At 46.8% G+C, this 26,131-nt stretch overlaps 1 long non-coding RNA gene across 3 annotated transcripts; it reads left to right on the top strand.

The window, feature by feature from the left end:
- Positions 1 to 16,210: 16,210 nt before the first annotated feature.
- LOC106146698 lies at positions 16,211 to 23,344 on the top strand. Of its 3 annotated transcripts, XR_001231252.1 has the most exons (4): positions 16,211 to 17,948; positions 18,036 to 18,145; positions 19,442 to 19,604; positions 20,902 to 23,344. It is a non-coding gene; the product is annotated as an uncharacterized LOC106146698 (long non-coding RNA). The 3 variants fall into 3 exon arrangements; XR_001231253.1 differs by lacking the exon at positions 18,036 to 18,145; XR_001231251.1 differs by having other exon boundaries at positions 16,211 to 18,145.
- Positions 23,345 to 26,131: the final 2,787 nt, after the last annotated feature.

Raw genomic sequence — 26,131 nt, 5'->3', positions numbered from 1 at the left:
CATTTTGTCTGTAATTTGCTAAGTCCCCCCTATTATTATGTTATCCTTCTTTTATTCTTTAAAAAAAAAAAAAAATTAGCGACAAAGTATCCTCACATAATGAGTTTGCAGCATAAACCACAGAAGGCTGGAAGACACGTGTGGAGTGAGGATTTGTGTGGGAGGAAACACAAAATCTACCGGGGTCCCCAGAACCACAACCCCGCAGACTCGTATTCAGGACGGAACACAAGCCCTTCCACCCCCACACACAGAAGCCACCTTGAAAAACAGGCTTCACAGTGCGGAGAAGAGCAACAAAAGGCAGAGGAAAGAGAAGGCCGGAGAAAAGAGGTGGGAGGGGACAGAACATCAGCCTCAGAAAACATCAGATGGGGGCTGGGGATATAGCTCAGCAGCACAGCACCTGCCGGGCAAGCACAAGGTCCTGAGTTCAATTCCCAGTCCCCCCCCCCAAAAAAAAAGAAAAGAAAACATCAGACGGAATTATTCATCCCTACCACAAAAGCAGAAGAGGAGACGCTAGAGCCACGAAGGTAGAAAACCTATCTTGGCCAGTTCCTCATGCCCGTGAATAAAGGAAAACTCACCTCACTTTTTTAAAAGTAGCAACAGAGAAAGATCATAGCCCAGTCTAATGTGAAGTTATTATAAAAGAGCATTAGAACACAATACTGTGCCCATAGGCAATAAAAGCTAGAAAGACATACACACATGCAGGGGAAAACCACACCTGATATTTTCAATGAGGTAAAAGGAATTAAGAAAATGATCGATATTATTAAATTAAAACAAATCATAATTAAAAATACTAAGAAATATAAGACTTGAAAAAACAAATGACACAACTCCAAACACAAGGCCCTGGGTGTGCAAACACAATTGTGTGCAAACACAATCCCCAGAACCAATACACAAACTTGCAGTTTAACTTGCATATTCGTGCTTTATCAACTTTTTACAACTCTGAAACAGTGTCTTGCTATGTAGTCTAGGCTGGCCTTGAATTTGCTGTTTATCCCAGGCTGACTGCAAAATTGAGGTCATCTCCCACCTCAGCCTTACCAACTTTTTGAAAAATTGTCTTGCATTCCTATTACGTTCGGGTTTCTCTCTTGAATTTAAAACATATGCTAAAGTCTTCATAATATTGTCATATCCATGACGTAAGGATTAAACAGATTTATAATGGCATTTCTCTATAAGTAGATTCTTCAAAGAAAAACCCAGGTCACATGCATGCTGCAGGCAGCCCATAGATGAACCCGAAAAAACCCCACATACAACTATTGCAAAATATCAGGGTAGTTAATGTCACTAGGTCCAGTGAAAGCAGCATTTTTCCCTTAGGGCGGTAAAGAAATGAGCTGGTCAAGGTCACATGCTCTGACATTTGTGTCACTCGGCTGGATGAGTTGGGACCGTGGGCAGAAAGAATGTTCCTGCAGATCATTTCTACACAAGACTGGCGAGTGATAACTCCAGTTAACACAGATGTGAGTGAGAGCTACACAGAAGTCCTAGGCAGCCCAAACAAACCTAAGCTCAACCCCAACCCCAGCCAGATCTGGAACACCATTGCAGCTACTGCTGTCCTACCCACAGTATAGAGAAGTGTAACAGAGGGCAGGTAGAGTGGACAAGTACAGTGGTCTAGTCACTGGATTCATGTACTGATATCACTCATTAATTTGGGGAAAGTTTTCAGCTAATCTCTCTCCAACTATTTATTCTGACCTATCCATTCCTGCTCCAGCTCTCTAATTACATACATGCTAGACCATTTGTATTTGATATTGTCTCATATTTCTTACTCTTTCCTTTTTTAAGATACTTTTTTATCTATTTATGCTTCAATGTAGAGAATTTCTACTGACATATTTTCAAGTTTACCAATTCTTTACTTAGTGTGGTCTACTGTTAAGCTAATTCACTACATTTTTTACTTTGGGATTGCATTTTATATTCAATAATTTCTATTTTAGAGTTTATTTTTCTGCTGAAATTTTTTATATTTTTAACCCATTGCATTCACAGCTCTAAAAATATTAACACATATGCTAATTAGAGTAAAATCTTTTCTTAGGGCAACTCCAGGTCATCTGTGGATCTATTTCTGCCGACTATTTTTTCTTTTGATTGTTGGTCATATGGTATTTTCTGGCTTATGTAACATGCCTTTTAGTTTGTTTATTTGCTTTTAACTGGATGCTGCAGACTGTGTAAAACAGAGCAATGGAGGTTGAAAGGAATGGTCTTTCCATGAGGCACTTGTCCTTTTCTGTGTTGTGTCTTGCACAAGAATCTGACACCTTCAATCTCAGCATTAGCTCAGCTGAAGTAAAGTTAAGGTTACCACTGTAGCTAGTGTATAAGATGTGATCAAAATATACTATGAATGTATATTTTTTACATTAAAAATCTGTCACAGTAAAAGATACAATGCCATTAATCCTCCTTGCAATTCTCCTCACTTCAAATACACCTCTCCCATCTTTCTTGCCACTTTCTGAAGCCGTTCTGGAAGTCCTCTTTCATGAGTGTCTTTATAAGGTGTGATTAAAAAAATATGGCAAGTGCTGCTGCTAAGCCATCCAGTGGAAAAGCAGGCTTGTGAAAAACATTAGAGTGTGTCCTCACCTACCTTATTTACTACATCTGGCACTATGTGACTTCTGGATCTTCCCCAAAGTAAAAATAACCATAAAAGGGAAATATTTTTAATTGATTCAGGACATTGAGGTAGGCAGCACCTGCAACTAAAGACACTCATGAAAGAAGACTTCCAGAAATACTTCGTAAGGTGGCAGGAATGATGATAAAATTGTGCTGGAAGTGAGAGGGAGTAGTGCATTTTGAGGAGAATTAATGGTGATGTGTCTCTTACTATAGTAAACATTTTTAACGTTTATTGTATTTTTTGATCATGTCTTGTAGCTCACTTCTGGTTTCAAATGTCCAGAGCATGAGATCACCCTTCCTTCAGCAAGGTTGCAAGGTCTAAGCACCATGATAACGCACAATTTCTGTCCGCTCTCATGTCACCACCTATCACCCGATGAATACATGTGGAGAGTGACAGATGGGGACGGCCAGTTCTGTGCTTGGGATTTCTCCAGATTTGAGTCAAACATCAGCTGTTAGATTCTCAGCCAAGTTCTTCTCATTCCCAAGAGTTTTCTCTGCCCATAGCCCACTTACTTTTCTGCCCACCCACTTCTGCATACTTGGCACCTTGCTCCAAGAATGCAAGGGTCACTGTCTGGCTCTACTAAGATGAACTCATTCCTCACTGGAATGTAGCTCAGTGCAAAGGCCCTTTTTCAATCCCTGGCCCTTAAAAAAAAATGATGTCCGGAGATTCAAAAGAGCTTAAAATACAGTTGTGTATTGCTTAATAATGAAGATGCATTCTGAGAAACACATTGCTAGGCAACTTTACAGTTGTGTGAACATCCTAGGGTGCACTTACATAAATAAAGACAGCTAGGTGACACAATCTGATCTTAGGGGACCCCCTGATTCAGGAGGTCCATCCTTGCCTGAAATTCATTGTGCACCCCAGGATGTGCAAATGTGCGACCGTGATATTGATGCTACCAAGAATGACACGAAGTAAGAGAGGAACTGTGAGGTTTTCTTGGAGATGAAGGGGTGTTGTGGTTTCTATCTGGATGCTACGACTCCCTCTTCCACTCCTGTATCCCCACAAGAAATAGCCCAACTCCGTACAAGGGCACATGAAAAACCAGATTCGCAAAGAGGAGGTCAAAAGTGAATCATCAGGTTCCTCATGCGTGGATGATGAAGATGATCCACTATGGTAAAATACATGCTTTTACAAGGAAGAGTGGTGCGGGTGGATGATGAGGATGTGGAGGATGATGACTTTGACATTCGGCATGTGAGCCAAAGTTCCTGTGACAGTGAAATGGAGCAGGAATCGATTGATACAGACACAGATAATACAGACCTCCTCGATTCAGATGGTGACGAAAACAGCAGTGTGAGGACATACTGGACAAGCTGAAATGCTGCAGAACGACCACACAACAAAATGGAACGATCCAATGTTAGAACTAGGTCCAAAAATATAGTGAGGGTCTTGGCAGGCGTGAAACATATTGGACAGAATGCCAATGATGCCCTTCAACACTGGACATTGTAGTAGCTGAAATAGTATAAGACACTGAAATACACAAAGGTTGAAATGCAAGTAAAACATTCTGTATCAACCAATGGCCGTATTCAAAAATATATTTATTATGACACCTCACTAGCTGAACTAAACGCATTCACAGGTCTGCAGTACTTAGCACAGATTTCTCAGGGTGACCACAGGAATATAAAACACTTATGAAAGCGATGGATCAAAATATGGCACAAAAATTTATGCCCTTGAAGATGTGAAGATTTACTATCCTTTTTTAGACATGTATCCTGGAGCTCAGCCATCAGGTCCTTATTTGTGTAGTAATAAACCGAGTGATGTTGTGAGCAGACTTGTTGCTCCCATCTCTCAAACTAATCAGAATGTGACATTCGACAGTTGGTTCACCGGTCTCCAACTGACATTACATTTGCTAAGAGCACAAGTTGACCAATGCGGGAACTGTACACAGAAACAAAGCAGACATTCCAAATGAAATGCTGCAATTTCAAAACAGAGATTGTGTAGTCTGATCTTTGGATTTCAGAAAGATGTAACATTGGGCTTGCATGTCACAAAGAAAAGCAAACTGTTACGCTGATGTCAACATTGTACCGTGGCAGAAATATTCATAGGGAAACCTCAACAAAACAGAAGCCTGAGATGGAAACTTTCAACAACAAAACTGGACGTGGAGTAGATGTTATTGATGAGTTATGTAGCAATTATGATGTCACATGAAACAAACAGTTGGCCAAAGGTTGTGTTTTACTCAATCCTAAACACGTGTGGCATAAGTAGTTTGATAGTTTACATAGAAAATAACTAGTGCAAAATATCAAAAAGAAATTTTCTTAAAGGATTGGGATGGGAGCTCATAAGAGATCATTTACAGCAGAGGAAAAACAAAATGTTTCTGCCCAGGGAACTACACAAAAAACTTGTGGAGAGCAATGGTGAGCTGACAGGTGAACAGCCAGGTACAGTATCACAGAGACCTGCTATGACAACAGGAAAACAAAAAAGATGTCAACTGCTCCCTACAAGAAAGTACAGGAAAACAAAATATATGTGCTATCAGTGCAAGCGATACTTGTGCATGGAACATGCAGTTGTCATGTGTGAAGACTGCCTTGGGTGTGACAGTTGAAGCCAAGCTTATTGCTATGGTAGACTTTTGTTTGTGTTTACACTATAGTTCACATAGGCTTTTATTTTTGATGTTATCTTTTAGATTTTGTAAGCAAGTAAACGGCTGATGTGAAAATGTTGATGTCTATTCTAAACACAATGCATATTAAGAATTTAGTAATTAATTTTATTGATAGTATATGTTCTGGGTTTTTTTTTCTAGTAGATGCACTGCCAAAGCACTTATGTTCCTGTTAATTACACAGCATATAATATAATAAGAACCTCCTGACAAAACAGCAAGACCACTGAGATGTCACGTATGTCCCACAAAAAGGCCAGGAAAGCAAGACATGTGCTGTCAGTGTGAGAGATACGTGTGCATGGAAGGTGCTGCTGACATGTGTGCAGATTGCCTTAGGTGTGACAACTGAGGTAAAGATTATTTTTTGTAGAGCGCCATTGGTATTTTCATTGTGGTTCACATGGGAATTTATTTCTGATGTTCTTTTTTAGACTTTGTACACCAAAAAAACAGTTGATGCTGAAACTTCAGATGCTTTTTTACAAACACTCAACAAATATTAAAAACTCAAAAAAGTAACAGGAACAGTTTCTGTCCCTAAGGAGATGCAGATATTGAACTTACTACATAAAGATGTAAATCAGCTATTACAAATATATTCTAAGAAGTAAAAGAAGCCACGTTTGAAGGACTGCAGGAGGATATACGAAGTATGTCTCACCAAATTGAGCATCAATAAAGAAATAGACACGATGTATAAAAATTTTGGAACTGAGAAGTACAGTAATCCCAGCGAAGAGCTCATTCAAGAGCAGATTTGAAGAAGGGCCAATTGAGATTATCCAGGCCAAAGACGGAAATCTGTCTTGGTCACCTTGCTGCTATACCAAGTAGCACAGAGTGGGTGGTTTAAATAAACATTTATTTCTTACAGTTCTGGAGGCTGGAAGTCCACAGGCAGGAAGTTAACAGCGTCACTTCCTGGTGGTTTCTCCTCCTGGTTCACAGACAGCTACACCCTGCTCTATGCTTACAGAGCACAGACCACTCCGGCCCCTTCAGGACATCCTGTCATGGTGGCCTTCCTCTAAATCCAGTTACTCTCAAAAACCCCACCTCCATATACCCTCACACTGGGGATTTAGTTTTCAACACCTTAATTTGAGGGCAGGATCACAAACATGAAATCTATAGCAGAGAGAAAAGGGTACTTTTTTGAATAATGAACAGAGATCTGTGAGACACTATCAAGTATACCAAAACAAGCACAATGCAACTACATTCCAGAAGGACATTTGTACCTACTGCTGTCCTGCCACAGGACATTTGTACCTACTGTTCTGCCTGAGCTGCTCTTCCTTTATGTAGCAGTGTGGCTCACTCACTTTGCTCTTGCAGATCTCTGCTCAAATTTCACCTCTACTGGGAGGACTTCCTTGACTTTTGCATACAAAATGAACAACTCCCTCCACTCCTCATTCCCTGCAACACTCGAGCCTCCTACCCTGCTTGCTCAGCCCTTCTCCCTACTGTCATGTGTCTGATACTCCTCCTATCTGCCTGTTCACTGGGTGGCGGTCTTCTGCTCCCCCATGCAGACACACACGCAGAGGTTAAGGTCCAGGAAGGCTTAGTGGTTGCTCCTGCGTCACTGTCACACCCTCAGCTGCTGAAGCCCTGCCTCTCTACACGTGGTCAGCAAATTCTTTTTGAATGAATGAAGTCTACCAGCCATAAAAATGCCTAAATGCTTTGATCCAGGAAAAGTCACTCCTGGGAATTTAAGCAAGAGACTCAGAAGAAGAGACAAGTTATATGCATGCAAATCTTCACTGCCATAGAGTTGTGTTTTCAACTCAGTTTACCTAGGGTAAAGAGGAGGTTCATAATGAAAAAAAATCAGCATAATGCAGAGGAATGTTTAGGCACAGTTCCTAGGAAGACAGCGTTTTGAACAGAACCTTGAAGGACGGGCAGATTGGGTTTAGCAGAAGAAAGATGCTGGTCAAAGGCCCAGGGAGGAGAATAGTCCTGACAAGTGACTCCTGCGGGACAGCAGTCACTGGGGTCTGCAGGACCTTTGCAGAGAGCAGAGTTCAGGGACCAAAAAGAAGCTGGCGGGTGAGGTGAGCCAGGCAATCATGAGACACGCCTGGAATTCAGCTTAAACACAACTGAGGTCTTCCCTCCATAAATACTGGAGAACTCCAAGGTATTATAAATGGAGTGTTTGGTTCTTACCAAAACTGTTTTACAACACCATTCCTGCAAATGCAAAAGATAGCTGATTTGCTCTTCCTGCTCAGGAAAATCACTCTGCGGCTCCAGGCAGATCCTGTCAAACAGACACCCACGGGGCTCTCACCCCCTCAAGGGGGATCAGCAAGGGTGGGTCCCCTGTCTGGAGCACACCTCCTCACCCGTCACGGATCCGTATCCCATTATTGGAGATTTGTCAGCATGTTTGCAATTCTGCCAGCAAAGATTTCAGAGCAATTTCAACAGAAGAATGAAAAGCGCTTCTTGTAGGTAGAAATGGCCTCAGACAGGAAGGCTTTTCAGGCAAGAATATTTAAGAGCATATGCTCAAAGATGGTGATGACGACAGCAGTAAAGACAACACTGTCAGGACACGGCTAAATTGACCAAAGCATATCAAGGGGGCTCTGTCTTAAATGACAAGCAAATTATTTAAGCACACACAAGTCTGCATGACCCATGGGAATTTACAAACACCAATGCATTTGCTCAAACAAATCTTTTTGAGTTTCTGTGATGCCTAGTATAACACTAGCCCTGAGGGCATGTTGTCTATTCCCTTGTGGAACACTGCAAATCTCAGCACCCGCTAGGGTCATAAAAGTTGTAGTGACAGGCCTGTAATCCCAGCACTCTGGGAGGCTGAGGCAGGAAGTACAAGTCTGACATCCAGCCCAGGTGACTTAGTTATTTAGCAAGACCCTGTCTCAAAAATTTTTTAAAAAATTTTTAAGTAAAGGGTTAGGGATGTAGCTCCATGCAAAGGACTAGGGTTCAATCCCTAGGATTACACACAGAAAGTTGTACAGGTCCAAATATCTTTTATCTGAGACCATGAAGTACCCCGGATTTCCAAAAGACAATAAAGTATCAAACCCATTTCATAGCAGCTCCCATGAGGATCACATGGCACACACCCTGCAATCTCCACAACAAATACAAACGTGCTCCACAAATGGAATAAAGACCATAAAGAGCCCAAGGTCAGATCAAGCTCCCAAATAGATTTGCTGCCAAGTTCCAGAACATTTTCTGCTTCCACAGCCTCTGGACATTAGGATTACAGAGAAGGGAGGATGGGTCATGGAAACAACTGCCACTCCCAGAGAGGAGAAACTCCTGGACAGACTGAGTGGATGGTCACGCTCAACAGAATTGGAGGATGCCGTTGTGCCAGACCCAACTTATGAGACTGAAAATTAACATGGAGTCACCCACGCCAGTGTCTTACACTAGCAACGCAAAACTAAATTGTTCCTGAGCTTTCCAGAAATCAGGAGGATGAGCGCGCATAGCCAAATCTCCCAAACAGCCAGTAAGCATGGCAGGGAAATTCCTTCCCCTTTAATTCTCACTGAAACTAAGTAACCCGATGTCTCCCCATCACCTATTTTTCTACCATTCTCTCTCCCCGGCCCCGCCTCCCAGGGAGGTCACTTTGACCAATCTGCTTTTTGCTTCTGTTGTGTCCACTTCTTGGAGCATTTCCCTGTCTATAAAGTCAGCCTCCGCTGCTTGGACCATGGGAACTCTTATTCTATGTTATGCCATGAAGTGTGGCCAGGTTCTAAAGTCATACAGAGGCCGAGAGGATCTTCCCATGAGCATAGCTGATTCTTGACAGCAGTGAAGAGTTGGAATCGCAGGGCTTGAAGCGCTGAGACCCTCAGTCCCAGACAGTGCATGAAATTTACACACACAGTGCGGAGTGATGGGCCGAGGGACGACGAACGGTGCCTCCTCAGATGGAGGGTACCGGGATCCATGCTGGAGTGACACGGAGATGTGGTGTTCTCCAGGCAAGATCCACATGTGCTCAGGAAAGAAGCAGGGCTGAAGAAAAGTGTGTGGTTGATACACTGTGTCAACTTGAGAAGTTTAGACGCTTAACTAAGTGACTCAGCATGAAGCCAGGGTCCTCATTTTGTAAACATCCTCATCCTGTGCAAGAGGAGGGCAGGGAGAGGGTGTGAGTGCTACATACACCCACCCCAGGGAGTGTAGCCCGCTTTCAATATAAGGGAGAGAAAGAAGCTAGCTCTCCCTGCTTTTTGCTTTCCTTGTTTTTGCTGTCTTCTGCCACCTTGAGCTATTGCCCCTGTGCCATGTCACCCTGCCTTGAAGCCAGCTGATTTACGTACTGAAACCTCCACAAACTGTGAGCTAAATAAAACCTTTCCCACTTTAACTTTGGGTGTCGGGTATTTTGTCCCAGCAATGAGAGAAAAGTAACTAAGACACAAGGGCAGCCAGATGGTTCAGGGAGAAGACCCCAGGCAGGGCCAGCAGTAAGTTTCCATGCGGTTGGGTCATAGAGTTCGCAATCCCAAGCCTACAGCATGGTCGGTAAACTTTCCATCTCTCACTGATGTGCTGGAGTTGGGATTAACTCCACCACACACTGAACTACCACGGCTGACTCCCAGGAAGATGTGAGCCAGAAAGAGTTCGCCCCTGGGGTCAACACACCACCCAGGACACTCATGTCCTACCTCCTGCCTCCTGCACCACAGGCCGGTCCCACAATCCACAATGCAGCGTGACATCCGTGACAGGGACCCCTTGCTGGAGGAACACTTGGCAAATGTGAGGGTACCTGAGCAAGTTCACCAGTAATTATGCAACAAGGCCAGGCCACCTGGTCACAGGGAAGCTAACAAGGACAGTCACTGCGTGGCGCAGTTGGAGCCCTGTATGAACATTAACTCATGAATCCTCACCACTATCCTACCAGGAAGGTGTTGCTATACTTCCATTCTACAGATGAGGAAACTGAGGCCCAGAGACGTTTAATGACATGGCGGAGAGTGCTGGGATTTGTACTCTGGCATCCATGCTATTAGCTGGTACACCAAGCTAAAGGAAGAAAGGAGTGATGAAACAATGCTTTTCCTGCGACAGTGTCATGGTTTGGATATCAAATGTCCCCAAGAGACTCACATGTTCAAAGCTGATGGGCTTTTGAAAGGTGATTTGATCATGAGATCTCCCTCCTCCTCCTCTCTCCGTCTCTCCCTCCCTTCTTCTTCCTCCCTCCCTGCTCCCCTTTCCTGGCTGCCATGAGGTGAGCACCTCTCCTCCACCATGCTCTCTTCACCATGTCTCTGGCTCACCCCAGGACCCACAGCAATGGCACCAAGCAACCATGGACTGAAACCTCTGAAGCCATGAACCAAAATAAACCCACTTCCCTTTCAGTTGTTGGTCTCCAGTATTTTGTCACAGTAACAGAAAACTACCTAACACAGAAGGCTAGATGGGGAGACTCTTCTCAGCTGTGAGGCCTCTACAGATCAACGCTCGATTCCTGTCACTGGAAAACACAGCACACATGTGATACTTTAGGAACAGCCTTCAGTGGGTTCCTTAGGGACTGGGCCGCACACTTAGCATCAGTACTTGGGTGTGTTTAACCCATCAAAAGTGATGGAAGCACACTCTCTCCCCAGTATGGCATCTGGGAGATGACAATGTGCTGACTGCTGGTCCATCACCACCATTCCTCAGTGTAACCCAGCAAAACCAGCATCCTCCCACCACTCAGAACAGCAGGTCACTTTTAGGGACAAACACACACAGGACCCCTGTGCCATCCCAAGCCATATGGCCATGCATATCCAGTAGACCTTGGGATGGCCTTGCAGCACAAACATTCATGCAGGATAAGGCGCACCTCCCCTCTGCTCACGCCCCCAGCCAATCTTTCTGTTCCAATACAAGGAAAGTAAAGGCTCTGTAATAGTTGACAACTGGTGGTCAACTTATAACCCCCAGCTGAACTCAGGAAGTGTGGTGCTGGGTGTGTGAGGCCCACCTGGGGACTGTTGCCGGCAGCATAAGAGCAGAACTGGAGAAGAAGAAAGGCTGTTGGGAATTGAGAAGAGGCTGCTGGGAGCTGGTAGAAGCTGTTGGTTCTTTTGGAGGAGCTCGTCATGCCGGCTTTCCTGATGAATTTAGCTGTTTTCATCCTCCAAGGAGCTTGGGACCTCGTTAGCACTGAGAATGGCTTTGGTTCACTTTGGTGGAGCTCTGGTTCTCACTTTGAGCAGCGTTTCCTGGCTCCAGAGGGAAAGATGGTGCACTGCTCAGTCTCCTGGAGAAGTTTGTTGCATTGGCTTTCCTGACGGGAACTCAGCTTTCCTCATCATTGGAGAAGCTCAGGACCTCACTGTTGCTGAGGATGGCTGTGGTACCTTTCAGGGGAGCTCTGGTTCTTACTTTGCATGTCGCTTCCTGGCTCCAGCGTAGATCCCTCAGCCTGCTAGCACAGATCCTTCATCCCGCTGACGCAGACTTCCTAGATTCCACCACTTTGGGCCTTCCCAGTGCAGATCCGAAACAGGCGTGCATGAGACGTTGTCCTGGGCTCTGGGCCTCCAGTTGGGCTCGTACGAGGCACTGTTACTGGCTCTAGGTCTTCAGCTGGACTCATGCAGGACATTTCTGTGGGATCCAGGCCTTCGGCTAAACTCTTTGGTCTTAGTGTGTGGACAGACTTCCTGCACTCTCTTGTATGTGATTTTTTTGGGTGACTGTTATAAATAATCTTATAAAATATGTGTCCTGTATTATATTGTTCCCCTTGCAAATATCCCCCAAACCGTAACAGGCCCCCTTCAGTCAGGCCCCTTGCACCGCCCACTCTCAGCAAGCAGGGGGCGCAGTCACAGAGCCTCATTGTTGGCACAGTTCAGCTCCAGAAATCTGCCTGGTGGTCATCAGAGCACACTCTGCACAAAAGGTTCACGTGGGGAGGCCGAGGACTCCGTTGGCAGCAGCCGCAGTGTGGCTGGGGGCCTGGGTCTGGGACCTCAGGCCAAGGTCAAAGGCGCAGAGCATGCTGGGACCTAGCAGAACCTGGTGGCCTCTCCTGCCAGCCCCAAGGCAGGGGCAGGAGGCGGGCACACTGGGGTCATGGCCCAGCTCAGCCCCTCTCAGCAGAGTTCTTAAGATCAATGCAGCCTCGGTTTCCTTGGCTGTAAAATGAGCCACTGCTCCCCTCCTGGGCCGTGGGAGGACCGAATGACGGAAGTGAGGGTGACAGTGCTGTGCAGAGCACCCATCAACCTGACCACTCATTTACTCCTTGTCCAGTGGCAGCTTTGTTTGTTTGTTTTTTGAGGCAAGGTCTCACTATGTAGTTCAGGCTGACCTTGAACTCACTGTATACCCCAGCCTATCCCTAAACTCACGGTGATCCTCCTGCCTCGGCCTCCTGAGTGCTGGGATTACAGGCATGCGCCATTGTGCCTGGATCAAGGCAGTTTCCCAACCTCTTGATGTTTGGGCCAGGTTACCTGTTGCCATGGGAGCTGTCCTGTGCATTGCAGGACGCGAAGCAACATCTCTGGCTGCCACCTACTAGGTGTCAACAGCACGCTCCCAGCTCAGGGATGAGAGCCACAAGAGTGCCCCAAATGCCCGAGGGGCTGAGACCCACAGGTGCAGGGCAAAAAGCTCTAAACAAAGCGCAGCCGGAGACAGCACTCCTGGGTGCCAGCCACACCTCCACCTGGGGATGCAGTGCAGCAGCCGGAGACCAGTAGGAGAAAGGCCAGTGCCACACACCTGTGATACCCACATATGCGGATATTCACAGCAAGGGCTGGGACCACCGTGTACAAGTGTGCTGTCTTCCTCTCCCTCCAGCTGTGAATTTCTGTGTACAATGACCCGGTGTCGAGATTAAATCAGTACCAATTTCTTTTACTGGTCTGTGACATCAAAGGGAAGACAACTTATTCGTCTATGAAAGAACACACTGCATTATTATTCAGCTGCTCAAAACATGGAAAAGCACAGCTGCCTGCACATGCAGAGCCGGGAAGCAGGGGACAAGGCCAGTGTGGGGTGCTGAGGACCCGCCCAGGGAGGACAGTGCTCTCCTCGACTGGCCCGGGGTGCATCAGAAGCAAGAGACCTGCATGAGTACCACACGCTTCCCAGAGAGTTCTGGTCAACCCACAATCAGCAGCCCCGGGAAGGCAGTGTAGCCAGAGATCGAGAATGAAAGGGGGAGAAGGCACAGGCAAAGGGGGCACATGCCACGGAGTGGGATCGGGTGTGTCACTGTAGAAGTTTCCATGGTGCTTTCACATTACAAGGCCCTGTCTCAGCCTCTCCCCAGACCTCCCCTGGAGCTCCCTGTGGGCCCTTTGCCCTCACCTTTCCCACTTCCATCTCCTACCAAGGCCCCTGGACTGTGCCTGTGACACTGGGGGACGGCAGGGGCCATCCCCGACACAGCAGCTCATGGGAATCACAGTCCAGGTTGGCTAATCCCCCTCTACATCAGTGGTGGCGAACCTATGGCACAGGCTGCAGTGGGCTGTTTGTTACCACTGAAAGCTCTAAAAGGTTCGCCATCACTGCTCTGAGTCACCCTTAGGTTGTAACCACAGGTCCTGGGTTTAAATTTATACTGCATCAGGGAAAAAAACAGTAAAATACAGGCATCCCTAGTGGTTGCGAACCCCTGCTGGTTTTGAGGCAAAGTGATATCGATTAAAAAGTGGAAGAGACCACAAAGGACTTCAGCCATTTAAAACTAAAACACAGCAGGGCATAGTGTTGTGTGTCTGTTATCCCAGCACTCAGCAGGCTGAAGCAGGAGGATCACAAGTTCAAGGCTAGCCTGGGGAACTCATCAAGACCCTGGTTCAAAAAAAAAAAAAAATTAGAAAGGGTTAAATTGTAACTCAATGCAAAGGTTCTGGATTCAATCCCACTACCCCACCACCACCAAAAAAAGACCCACAGGACAATCCGGTGATGGCTGTACTGGAGTAGCTGGAGATGTAAAAGTAACACCACAGGAAGGAAATGGAAAGACATCTTGATTTATTTTATTTATTTATTTATTTTTTTTTTGGTTTTTCTCCGGTACCGGGAACCAAACTCACGACCTTGCGCTTGCCAGGCAGGCGCTTTGCCACTGAGCTAAATCCCCAGCTCCAACATCTTGATCTAGAAGTCCACTGAAAGAAGCCTTCTTTTATACTGAGCATCTTTGCACACACCATTTCCTTTGCCTGAAGCAACGTCCCCTCCTCCGATCTACCAAGTCCTAAGTGCTAGGCAGGCAGTTAGACAGTACCAGGCAGGAGGCATAAAGTGTGTCCAAAGAACGAAAAGACAGCCAGGCATGGAGGTGCACTCCTGTAATCCTAGCACTTGGGAGGCTGAGTCAGGAGGATCACACGGAGTTCGAGGGCAGCCTGAGTTACACAGTAAGACCATCTTCAAAATAAACCCCACGTTTTTAAAAAGATGAGCTGGGCATATTGGCACAGGCCTGTAATCCCAGCACTCGGGAGGCTGAGGCAGGAGAAGCATTGCAAGAAGCGTTGGAGGCCAGCCTGGGCTACAAAGTGAGCTCAAGGCCAGCCTGAACTGCATCGCGAGACCCTGCCTCAAAAATAAAAAAAAAAAATTTAAAATTAAAATGATGAAACAAAGACTTCAGTATATCATACACTCATAATCACATTAGGGTTCAGACCCCAAATGACCCCACACGACGTCACGGAGCACAGTGACATTTTAAGGTCACACTGTACACACAGCTGTTTGTTTTCAGGAGGCTCACAGCACACCTGCTTGCCACGGCCCAATGAGATCAGAACAAGGAGCGTCTTTAGAGATCCTCCTGCCTCGGGCTGAGACCTGCGATCAGAACCTCGTCTTTCCTTATGCGTCTTTCATGATTAAGGCCCCTGAGCGAACACTGAATATCGGAAAATAACATGGAAAAAAGTTTTGCGATTCCAGAGCAACTTCCAAGAAAAACGTCTGCATCGCAATCACCACAGTTCTCTGACCTCCAGGAGAAACTCTTAAGGTGAGTAAAAAGGCAGCCTTTGAACCACTCGTACCTCTCCTGAAGGTGTACCCTTTGCACAGCTGCTTGACAACAGGCTCTGCCTAAACTTCTGCACGGCCGCCTGTGCTCATTTTTTCCCGGAGGACACGAAGGACCAAGGAGCCAGAGCCAGGTCCTAGGAGCGCCAGGACCCAGTCCCGGTCTCCTGCGGGCACAGCCAACGGTCCCGGCGCCCTAGCCCCTCACCGTGCGAATCGGAGGTGAGTGCAATGGCTGGGCTGGGAAAGGGGCCTGAACTCAGGGGCCAGACGATCTAGATTCAAACCCTAACTGCCACGTACCGCTGTGTGAACCCGGGCCAGCCTCGCCCTCTCCAAGCCTCAGAACCCTCTTGGGTGCAACGGATCGCACCTCTCTGGGCCTAACTGAATTTGGCAGGGCGAGGCCGCACTGGGGCCGGGTGGCGGCATTCCGCTGCGGACCAGCACGCTGCGACGGGGCTAATGCCAGGAGGCGATCGCGGCCGTGGCCAGGGCTTTCCAGGGAGCAAGGCGCCACCCTCTGGGACGGCGAGACAGGGGCGCAACTCTGAAGCCGTGGCGCCTCCGCTAGAAAGCCTCAGCCGGCGGTCTGACCTGCGCACTGCAGCGGCCCTGGGGACAGAGGCCCGCAGCAACCCAGCCCACCCCGCCACAGCAGGCGCCAGCTCCGCAAGCCAGGAAGGGCCGCCCGCTCTGAGCTGCGCATGCGCCACCTCCGCAGCGCGCCCCGATCTGACCAATCAGAGCCCGCCCTGCGGTCGCGTAGCAGCAGACCCGGAACTGGCTCTTCCGCGTCGGGCGGGACTCCGCTCGGATGCGGCCCTGGCTGCGCTGCCTGGGAGAGCCGCGTGTCCCCGCCGTGCCTCATCTTTGCCGGCGGGCGCCTCACCTCCCGCTGGAAGCCTGAAAGCCGGAGGAAAGGCACGGCGTGCCCGTGGGGTGCCCCAGCCTGCCGACCGCGCCCGGGCAGGCCTCGCCCCCGACCCCCACCGGTTGCGTCTCCACCTGCGCACTGCGCCCCGCGGCTGCTTCGGGGTCACCCCCGGCGGCCGCCCCGGCCTTGCGCCGCCCCTGGGCCCGCGGGAGCGCCGCTGTGCTGCGGGGGGCCGGGCGTGGGCAGCGGGGCCCCCAGGATGCGTCTCGGTGGGGCTCCCACGGAGATACTGATGCGAGCGACGTTTGTCCCCGGCCCGACACCGTGGAAGAATGACTGGACCCTCAGCAGAGCCAGACGATCTGCTGTCGGGCCCTTCCCGGCCCTGGCCCCCTGGAAATGCCTGAAATCTGCTTTACCGCTCTTTGGGTTTTTTTAAGGTGCGGGGGATTGAACCCAGGGCCTTTGCGCTGACCCACGTGTCCAGCTCTTTCTTATTTTGAGACAGGGTCTCAGCTGCTGGGGGTCACCGTGTAGATTCATTAGTAGAGAAAATGCACTTAGCCCGGACTGTCCTGGTAGGCGAGGGGATAAAGTCCAGGGGGATCTGGAGAGAATCCAGGAGGGGCCCCTGCAGCCATCTGTCAGATCCCTGGGAATCGAGGGAACCTCCCCGAGGCGCTGTGAACGGGACTAATGGGCTTTCTGCAGGCCACGTCCCTCGGTGCCGCTGCTGCGCCGTTGGAGAGTAAGCCTCCCAAAGTAGGCCTCCCCAAGACTCACCAGAAGCCCTGTTTCCCCTCCTGGATAACCACAGGAGTTTAAATCCTTCTCAGTTCCCCCGCACCACACCTCAGGCGGCTGGCTGTGGAGTCCCCGCCCTGACACCTGAACGAGTCCATGACAGCCTTCAACTCCCAGTCGCCTAGAAAACCAAAAGGTGGAGAAAAATGTTAAACGCCATCCCAAAACGGGACCTGAAAAATCTAGTCCGTACAAGATACGATACAAAATACAGCAAATGTTAAAAAAAAAAAAAAAAAGCTTTTTAAGAAATTATTACAGTAAAAGATGCATTCCCGTGAACACCCCTCAAAACACTGTCCATTGGCCTGGCTGCTTTCTGAGGCAGCCCTGGGAGTCTTCATGAGTGTCTATATGTGCTGTCCTGACTGCCTCAATGTCCTGACCCCATTCAGAATGTTCACCTCTCATGGTCATTTTGACTTCGAGGAAAAGCCAGAAGCCACACGGTGCCAGGTCTGGTGAATAATGTGGACGAGGACACAGGGTCACGATTTTATCAGCTGCCTTTATTTGGAGGGCGCTTGGCCGCAGCATTCACCATATATTTGATCGCATGTAATAAAGACACTCAGGAAAGAAGACGAAGAACTGCTTTAGAAAGTAGCAAGAACAATGGGATAAGTGTGTTTAAAGGGAGGAGGGTATTTTAAGGGGGGTTCATGGCAATGTGTCTTTTACTGTAATTAGTTTGTAATTTACATTCACCATATATTTTGATCACGCCTTGTCGATGGATTAAGGGAAAAGAAAAAGAGATGAAAGGAGAAGCTGAGAGTGAAGAGATTTAAGAGATATATTGACCAATTCCAACATGTGAAACTTGTGTGGACGTTTATGAGGTAATTCGAAACTTGAACACCATAAGTGATTGTAAACAATTATATCTGTAGGCGTGCGAGTGTTATTATGATTACGCTTCTTTAAAGTGCTCGTTTCAGAGACACACACTGGAACGTTTACAGATGAGGCAGCAGGTGGAGATGTTCACTATAACGCAGACGGGGAGTGGGCTGAGAGCGACAGTCGCTGACCTGTGGTAATGGGGACAGGTGATTCATTACATCGTTCTGGTTTTGCACCTTAAAAAGCTTTTTTAAAAAAAAAAAAAAAGAACTGAAACCAAACCAAAACCACTAGTAATATCCCCCACTCAACGCTGTAATTCTGTATCACCCATCTGGGAAGTTTATTCTCATAGACATGCTTGATTTTTCCGTGGCAATATAAATTTATATGTTCGTCTCTGTACACACACTGTCTGTTGCAAATAGAATATTCACATGCAAACGGTATCATAAACGTACAAGAAAACATTGAAGAGTATTTATACCCAGGAGGGCAGAGGTCTGTCTTCAAAGGACAGAAAAGTCAAAACTTGGGAAGGAAACGCCTGACATCTAATTATGTAAAATGGTAAAGTGTCCATAGGTCAAAGGCATCATAGACAAGAAGACAAATTAAGAAGAAAAAGGGGAAACTGCAAGACATGCTTGTGATGTACATGGCAGCCAGAGCACTTACTTCAGTATGTAAGAGGCTCTCTGTGTTAGTCATGGTACTTGCATTTGGTGAGCACATGCGTGTACCTGTGGAATTTGCCTACCTTTTTATGCGTGTTAGGTACTTTTGATAAGTTAACAAAAATCAAAAGAATCCAGAAAAAGAGAAGAAACCCAATAGAAAAAAATGATAAACATATAAATAGATGCTCAGTGCACCCAAAAAAAAGGGAGGGGAGAAAGCAGTTCTGGAAGCTGCCTGAAATAGTGTGAGCATCATAGTGTACGATGTAACACGCTTCCACGCTTTAGTAATTCTACCTGCAGGGATTTCTCCTAGAAAAGTAGCTAGGTAAGTACTGGGCATAGTGGCCCACACTTGTAATTCCAGCACCAAGAGAGGCTAAGGCAAGAGGATCACAAGTTCAAATCGCTCCTGGGCAAGTTAGCAAGATCCTTTCTCAAAATGTAAAGTTAAAAAAAAAAAGATGTGAGCTGAAATAAACCTTTTCTCCTTAAAAAAAAAAAAAAAGGCTTGGGATGCAGCTCAGTGGCGGAACAACCCTGGGTTTGATCCCTAGTACAGACGGAAAAAAAGATAAGTATATGACTATATGTACCTTTTCAGTGTGTTATTTATTTTTTAATTAGTTTGTTTACTTATTGTGTAATTTAGGCTGGGTTTGAACTCACTATATAGCCCAAGCTGGCCTCGAACTCACCGTGACCCTCCTGCCTCCTGAGTGCTGGGATTTCAGGCCAATCTCTGCCCAGTTTTTCATTATTTCAATAGTTGGCTTAAAAAATAAAATTAAGTCTATGTCCACCAACAGGGGCTTGGTTAAAGAGACAAGGTCACATCATGCCAGGAAAGAGGACCCAGCTTCCGGAAGGCCACGCGAAGGGGATGATTCATGTGGAAAGAATGTTCCCGGCACTGACAAAAACTAAACAACTTCAGAAAACTTTGTACAGCCTCCCATTTTTTACAGTATAGTATGTTTAAGTCTCACTTTTCAAATATTTCTTTACCATCCCATGTTTATGCTTGCATGTGAAATTTTGAACACATACACTCCAGATGATGAATCAGAACTCCTTAGGGAAAGTTACTGGGCAATCTTCACTGTCACATTCATTCAGGTGCAGCCCACGCTGACCTCAAACTTGCTGCGAAAGTCCTGCAGTCCTCCCGAGCTCAGGGGTTATGGGCCTTCGACAACATACCCGATCCCGCCTGGAGTTTTAAAACTCAGGACTCTCATGTTTGTTGTCACTCTAAACGCTTCCTTCCCTCACCCTACTTAACTTATTCTCTCTGCCCTGAAAAGCATGTCACGTAGACTAATTTTAGAGCCAATCTTCCAGCCTGCGTCCACTGCACCCGTGGTATTTAATCCTTCCCGGAAAGCTGTTATAAACTAACGGTCCGTCTCCCCGTTGAGACGGGCTCAAACTCCAGGGCAGTTGCTAGTTTTTTACCGTATTACACAGGATTATTACGCTGAAACCACAAACAGCACACTCTTGAGTAAGGAAGCCGATAAAAAGCTAGTGCTCGGGCTGGGATTTAGCTCAGCGGCAAAGCGCCTGCCTGGCAAGCGCAAGATCATGAGTTCGGTTCCCGGTACCGGAGAAAAACCAAAAAAAAAAAAAAAAAAAAAGCTAGCGCTGATCAGGCATAGTGGCACACGCCTGTCAACCCTGCCCTCGGGAGGCTGAGGCAGGAGGATCACCGTAAGTTCAAGGCCAGCCTGGGCTAAATAGACCCTGTCTCAAAAAGAAGCCAGTTTTGATGAACTCACTTCCTCAGATTGGAGGCAACCTTGGGCCTCAGCTTCCCAGATGCTGGGATGACAGGCGTGTGCCACCACGCCTGGCTTTATTCGTCCACATCTGCGATATGTAATGAGCACAAGGTCGTGGGGAGTTGGTTTACACACACATCGCATCTTGATCTTTTTCACCACCCCTCCCTTCCTCCCCTCTTCCCCATCCCAGCCCCCTTCCTTCCGGCGGAGAAACATTCCAGCGCCTGCGCCGTGTGGTTTCAAAGAGGCGCCCAAACGCATTTCATCTCAGATGACCCAGGGATGGGGGCGTTTCTCACTCCGTCCTGTGTCCATCACACATACAATGTCAATGTCCTTCCGGTCTCCGGGCCCGAACTCCCACGTCCCGCCTGGGTTCCGGGGTTTCCTGGAACGCAGGGCCACGGGGCGGTGTGGCTAGTCCACACGGAAAAGCTTTGTGGAAACTTTCTTCTACCGCTTGGTTTCTCCGTCCCTCCCAGGTATCAGCGACAGGACGAATCTCGGGTGGCACGGGGACATCCGGCCAGCCAGGCCTTGCAACACCTGCTCGCCGCACACAGGAGCTCGGAGCTGTGTGCTCCACAAGACTCCTAATGCACAGTGCCCGAGACGGCTGTAACGACAGCGATGGTGACCACAGCCAGCCCGGAATGGACAGGCTTTCGCTCAGCTTCATTTGGGACCAGGTAACAAGCTCCTGTGGATCCCCATCTGCAACAGCAACCAAGGGCTGAGGCTGCGTCGGACGAACCCCAGACATAAGACTGACATATGGTCAGTGCTTTCCACTCTGCCCACAAGGGTGAGACCCTGGGGCCACCTCACAGCGTGATCAGGGTAAGTCGTGGAGGTGTGGTGGCTGCTGCCCTATGGCCTGGGATCACTCCATGAGCTGAGAGTGAGGTGCTGAGGGTCCTGAGGATGCTGCAACAGAGATGCCTGTGCATGAAGGACAGAGGGCTGTGAGGGACTTAGCTTGGAAGCTGGGCATCTCAGTTGCAACTCAGCTTGAGCAACCCCAAGCCAAAAACGTCCAGCTAAGCTGCTCCCAACCTCCTGACCCAAGGAAGCTAGCTGTGCAGTAATGAGAGATTATCACTATAATCTGTTAACTATTATGGCAACTTGTTACACAGCAATAGCTTGCAAATACACATGGTCTCAAAGTATCTCCTACATAACACTTACCACTTACAGAGGGGAAGCTAGAAACTTTACAGTGGAAAAAAAGTAAAAAACAAATACACCTTTGAGCAAACTTAAGGTTGCCAGAGATGAGCTGCTTCAAAAACAGGAGCTCCTGATAGGAAGTTCCAGGAACAATGTGACATAGCTTCTAGGTACTCTGGCCAAAAATGTGTAACTCAGATGTGACTACGTGAAAGCATCAGGACACTATAAAACTGCGGGACATTCTATCACATAGCAGGCCAGAACACTTCAAAAGTGCTGAGGTCATGAAAGATAAAGACAGAGAGGTCATCCCAGATTAAAGGAGACAACAGAGATGTGACAGCTGCGGGCCAGGATCCCTTGAATATTAGTGGGCAGAATGATAGAATTTGAGAAAAGTCTGTAGGTTGGGTGACAGCCTGGCACCATTGTTAATTTTACTGACTTCATATTCGTGACGATTTGATAACATGTTTGTGATGGAGGGAACTAGAAAAGAACATATGGAAATCCTCTGGATTATTTTTGTCCCTTTTTTTATGTTAGGAAATTATTTAAAATTTTACAAGATCATTCAATACTAAAGGTAAAGGATATTTTCAAATATTAAAACTTGGAATAATTCACTATCAGCACTCACAAAAAGGAAAAGCTAGGAAGTGTTCTTCAAACAGAAGGAAACAGCAGAACCCTAATTGGGAGCTCAGAGATGCAGGAGTGAATGACGAGGAAGAAAAAGGTAAATCTTAATGTTAGAAAAAATCTCATTAACCCCTGACTGTTTAAATAGCACTAAAAACTCGTGTGGGCTAACAACATACAGAATTAAACTGTGATAATAATAGCATGAAAGTGGAACAATGCTTACATTGAGAAAATTCTAAAATCCTTGCATCACCCAGGCAGAGGGTAAAAATGCTTGAATAACATTAGCCTCAGTAGATGAATGTCACACTTTGTAATCTCCATAGTAACCACTTACCAAAAAATGCTGTACAATTTCCAGACTAATAGGAGGAATAGAATAATAATTTTTAAATAATCAGCTTTAAAAAAGGAGAGCAGCATAAAAATACCAACACTGAGGGGGAAGAAAGTAGATTTACTTCCAGTTGTATCAGTACTTATGTCAAATCTAAGTGGGTAGAAGAGCCAATTAAAAACAAAAAGGCCTTCGAACAACTACAGCGCACAAAAGCAAATAACCCAGCTTTAAAAATGGGCAAAGACCTGAACAGGTATTTCTAAAATATCAACAGGCATGTGGAAAAATTACATCGCTAATCACCAAGGAAATGCAAATGAGAACCAAAAGAAGAGATTATCTCACCCCAATTAGAATGGCTACTACTTAAAAAAACTAAGGATAATATGTGTTGAGAGTAATGTAGGAAGAAGAAACTGTTATACACTGTTGGTGGGTGTGCTGGCTGGTGTCAAAGCCTCATGCGGTCATGGCAGGGTTTTTTAGAAGTGGCTGGATCTAGAGCGTGTGATGCTGGGATCAAGTGTGTGAGGCTGGGATCAAGGGTATGTGATTACTACATCGTTCCACTGATTGGCTCGGCATAATCCCGGGCCTGGATAATGGGAAGGCCCACCCTATGTGTGAGTGCTACCTGCCCTAAAGGGCATTGTTATTTGTAGTGGATTGATGACTCGTGGTCAACTCATAACCCCCAGCTGAACTGAGTAAGCGTGGTGCTGGGTGTGGGAGGCCCACCTGGGGACCGTTACCAGCAGCATAAGAGGCAGACCTGGGAAAGGAGATAGAGGCTGTTGGGAGTGGGAAAAGGCTGTTGGAGCTGGTGGAAGCTGTAAGGAGCTGTTGGTTGGTTTGGAGGAGCTCATCATGCTGGCTTTCCTGAGGCTGTTTTCATCCTCCGAGGAGCTTGGGACCTTGTTGGCACTGAGAATGGCTTTGGTTCACTTTGGCGGAGCTCTGGTTCTCTCTCTGAGCATCGCTTCCTGGCTCCAGAGGAGAAGATGGTGCACAGCCGGTCTCTGGGAGAAGCTTGATGCATTGGCTTCTCGATGGGAACTCAGCCATCTTGATCATCGGAGGAGCTCGGGACCTCACTGTTGCTGAGGATGGCTGTGGTACCTTCCGGGGAGCTCTGGTTCTCCTGAGAGTCGGTTCCTGGCTCCAGTGCAGATCCCTCAGCCTGTTAGCACAGATCCTTCATCCCGCTGGCACAGACTTCCTAGATTCCACCACTGACCTTTGGACCTCCCCAGCGCAGATCCGTGAAACAGGTCTGCATGAGATATTGTTATGGGCTCTGGGCCTCCGGGTGGACTCGTGGGAGGCACTGTTATGAGCTCTAGGTCCTTAGCTGGACTCATGCGGGCCATTTCCATGGGATCCAGGCCCTCAGCTGGATTCCTTGGTCTTAGTGTGTGGACAGATTTCCTGCACTCTTTTGTGTATTGTTCTTTGGGTGACTATTATAAATAATCTTATAAATATGTGTTTTTTGGATTTTTTTTTGTACCGGTAATCGAACTCTCAGGACCTTGTGCTTGCCAGGCCGGGGCTTGTGCTGCTGAGCTATCTCCTTGGTTAAATATGTGTTCTGTATTATATTGTTTCACCTTGCAAAGTAAGCCCCAAACCAAGACATTATTGTTTGCGTCTAGATGTTTCCCCCAAAGCCTCACATGGTCATATGGTTTTTTTGGAGGTGGCCAAATCTAGAGTGTGCAGTTCTGGGATTTAAGGGTACTGGGATTCAGGGTGGGTGATTGCTGGATCAGTCCACTGATTGAATTGGCACTGTCCTAATCCCAGTAGACTGGATATAAAACAAGGGACAGAAAAAGCTTTGTCTCTCTGTCATTGCTTTTGCCATCTTCCACCATCATGCACTGTTGCCTCTCTGCCATGTGCCACCCTGCCTTGGAGCCAACTGATTATGGACTACAGCTGTGAGCTAAATAAACCTTTTCTTGGCCAGGTGTGGTGGCACACCCCTGTAATCCCAGCACTCAGGAGGCTGAGGCAGGAGGATCATTGCAAGTTCGAGACCAGCCTGGGCTACAAAGTGAGCTCAAGGCCAGCCTGAACTGCATAGCGAGACCCTGTCTCAAAAAGACAAAAAAAAAAAAACCCTTTTCTCCTTTAACTTTGGGTGTTGGGTATTTTGTCTCAGCAATGCGAGAAAAGTAACTAAGACAGGCGTGTAGCCTGGATAAGATATGAGGGACAGAAAGAGGCTGCTGCCATTGCTTGCTGCTTACTACTTCGCTGTTTTGCTGGCTTCTGCCTGTCATGAACTATTTCTCCTCTGTGATGTCCCTCTGCCCTGCCAACCTGCCTTGCAGCCAGCCAACTATGAAGTGAAACCTCTACAGACTATGAGCTACCATAAACCCTTCCTCCTTCAACTGTAGGTGTTGGATATTTTGTCACAACAACAAGAAAAGTAACTAAGACAGTGGGAATGTGAATTAGGACAGCCATTATGGAAAATAGTATGGTACTTCCTCAAAAAATTGAAAATAGAATTATCACATGATCCAGCAATTCATTCCTGGGCATAGTAATACATTGGTTTATAAACTAAATTCTCTGCATGATTCTGGTAGCAAAGCAAACAGGACAAGAACTGGATCAAATTTCCCCATAACATCAACATTGAACCCAACCATTGAATTTGATTTGGTTCTCATCCAACTCAGTTTGCAACCAGAATTGTGGAAAGAATCAAGTTCATGAACCAAGACACCACTGTGTATCCAAAGGAAATGAAATGGTATGTTAATGAGACATCTGCACTCTCTTACTGCATCATTATTCATCATAGCCAAGATACAGAATCAACTCAGTGATGTCAACAGACAGATGGATACAGAGAATATGTATACATACACCATGGAATACTATGCAGCCTTGAAAAGCAACACAGAGGAACCTGAAAGATGTTACTTTAAGTGAAATAAGTAAGATACAAAAAGACAAGGACCATGTGATCTCAGTCATATGCAAAATCTAATAAAGGCTGACCTGACAGAAAGAGAGAGTAATGTTGGTTACTGTAGTAGTTGGCTGATGTTGGTCATAGTGTTATAGACAACTAAGTTAGGTAGAAATACGGTAGGCAATCAGGGCTGGATCCTCGAGGGAGTCATTGCGGAAGATGGGAATCATCAGGACTGTGGCTGGAAGCACATCTGAAGATTAAAGTCACAATGGCTGGTTTTACATACTTCCCTAAGGGGTGAATGGATTATTGGTCTCACCCTTTTGAGATTTCCCATTATCTCATTAGGGGTGGGCCGTCCTCTCCCTCCCACTAAAACTAAGACTAAGACTACTAAGATTAAAGACAAGACTAAGACTACAGGTTAATGATGTCACCCATGTACCCTTGCCACCATTAGATCAATATTACCTAAGTGACTATCCTTGAAATTTTATTGGTTGATCATAATTTTGACCCATGTTGTACCTGTCTCGTGATTCTGCTCTATAAAACTTCCTTTGAGAGGTGGGCTCATCGGCAACCCTTTCGGGACTCCTCCTGCCTCTCAGGA

This window comes from Chinchilla lanigera, unplaced genomic scaffold (genome assembly GCF_000276665.1).
Source record: "Chinchilla lanigera isolate Chin_1 unplaced genomic scaffold, ChiLan1.0 scaffold00006, whole genome shotgun sequence".
Taxonomy (NCBI): domain Eukaryota; kingdom Metazoa; phylum Chordata; class Mammalia; order Rodentia; family Chinchillidae; genus Chinchilla; species Chinchilla lanigera.
This window is presented reverse-complemented; position numbering and strand designations above follow the sequence as displayed.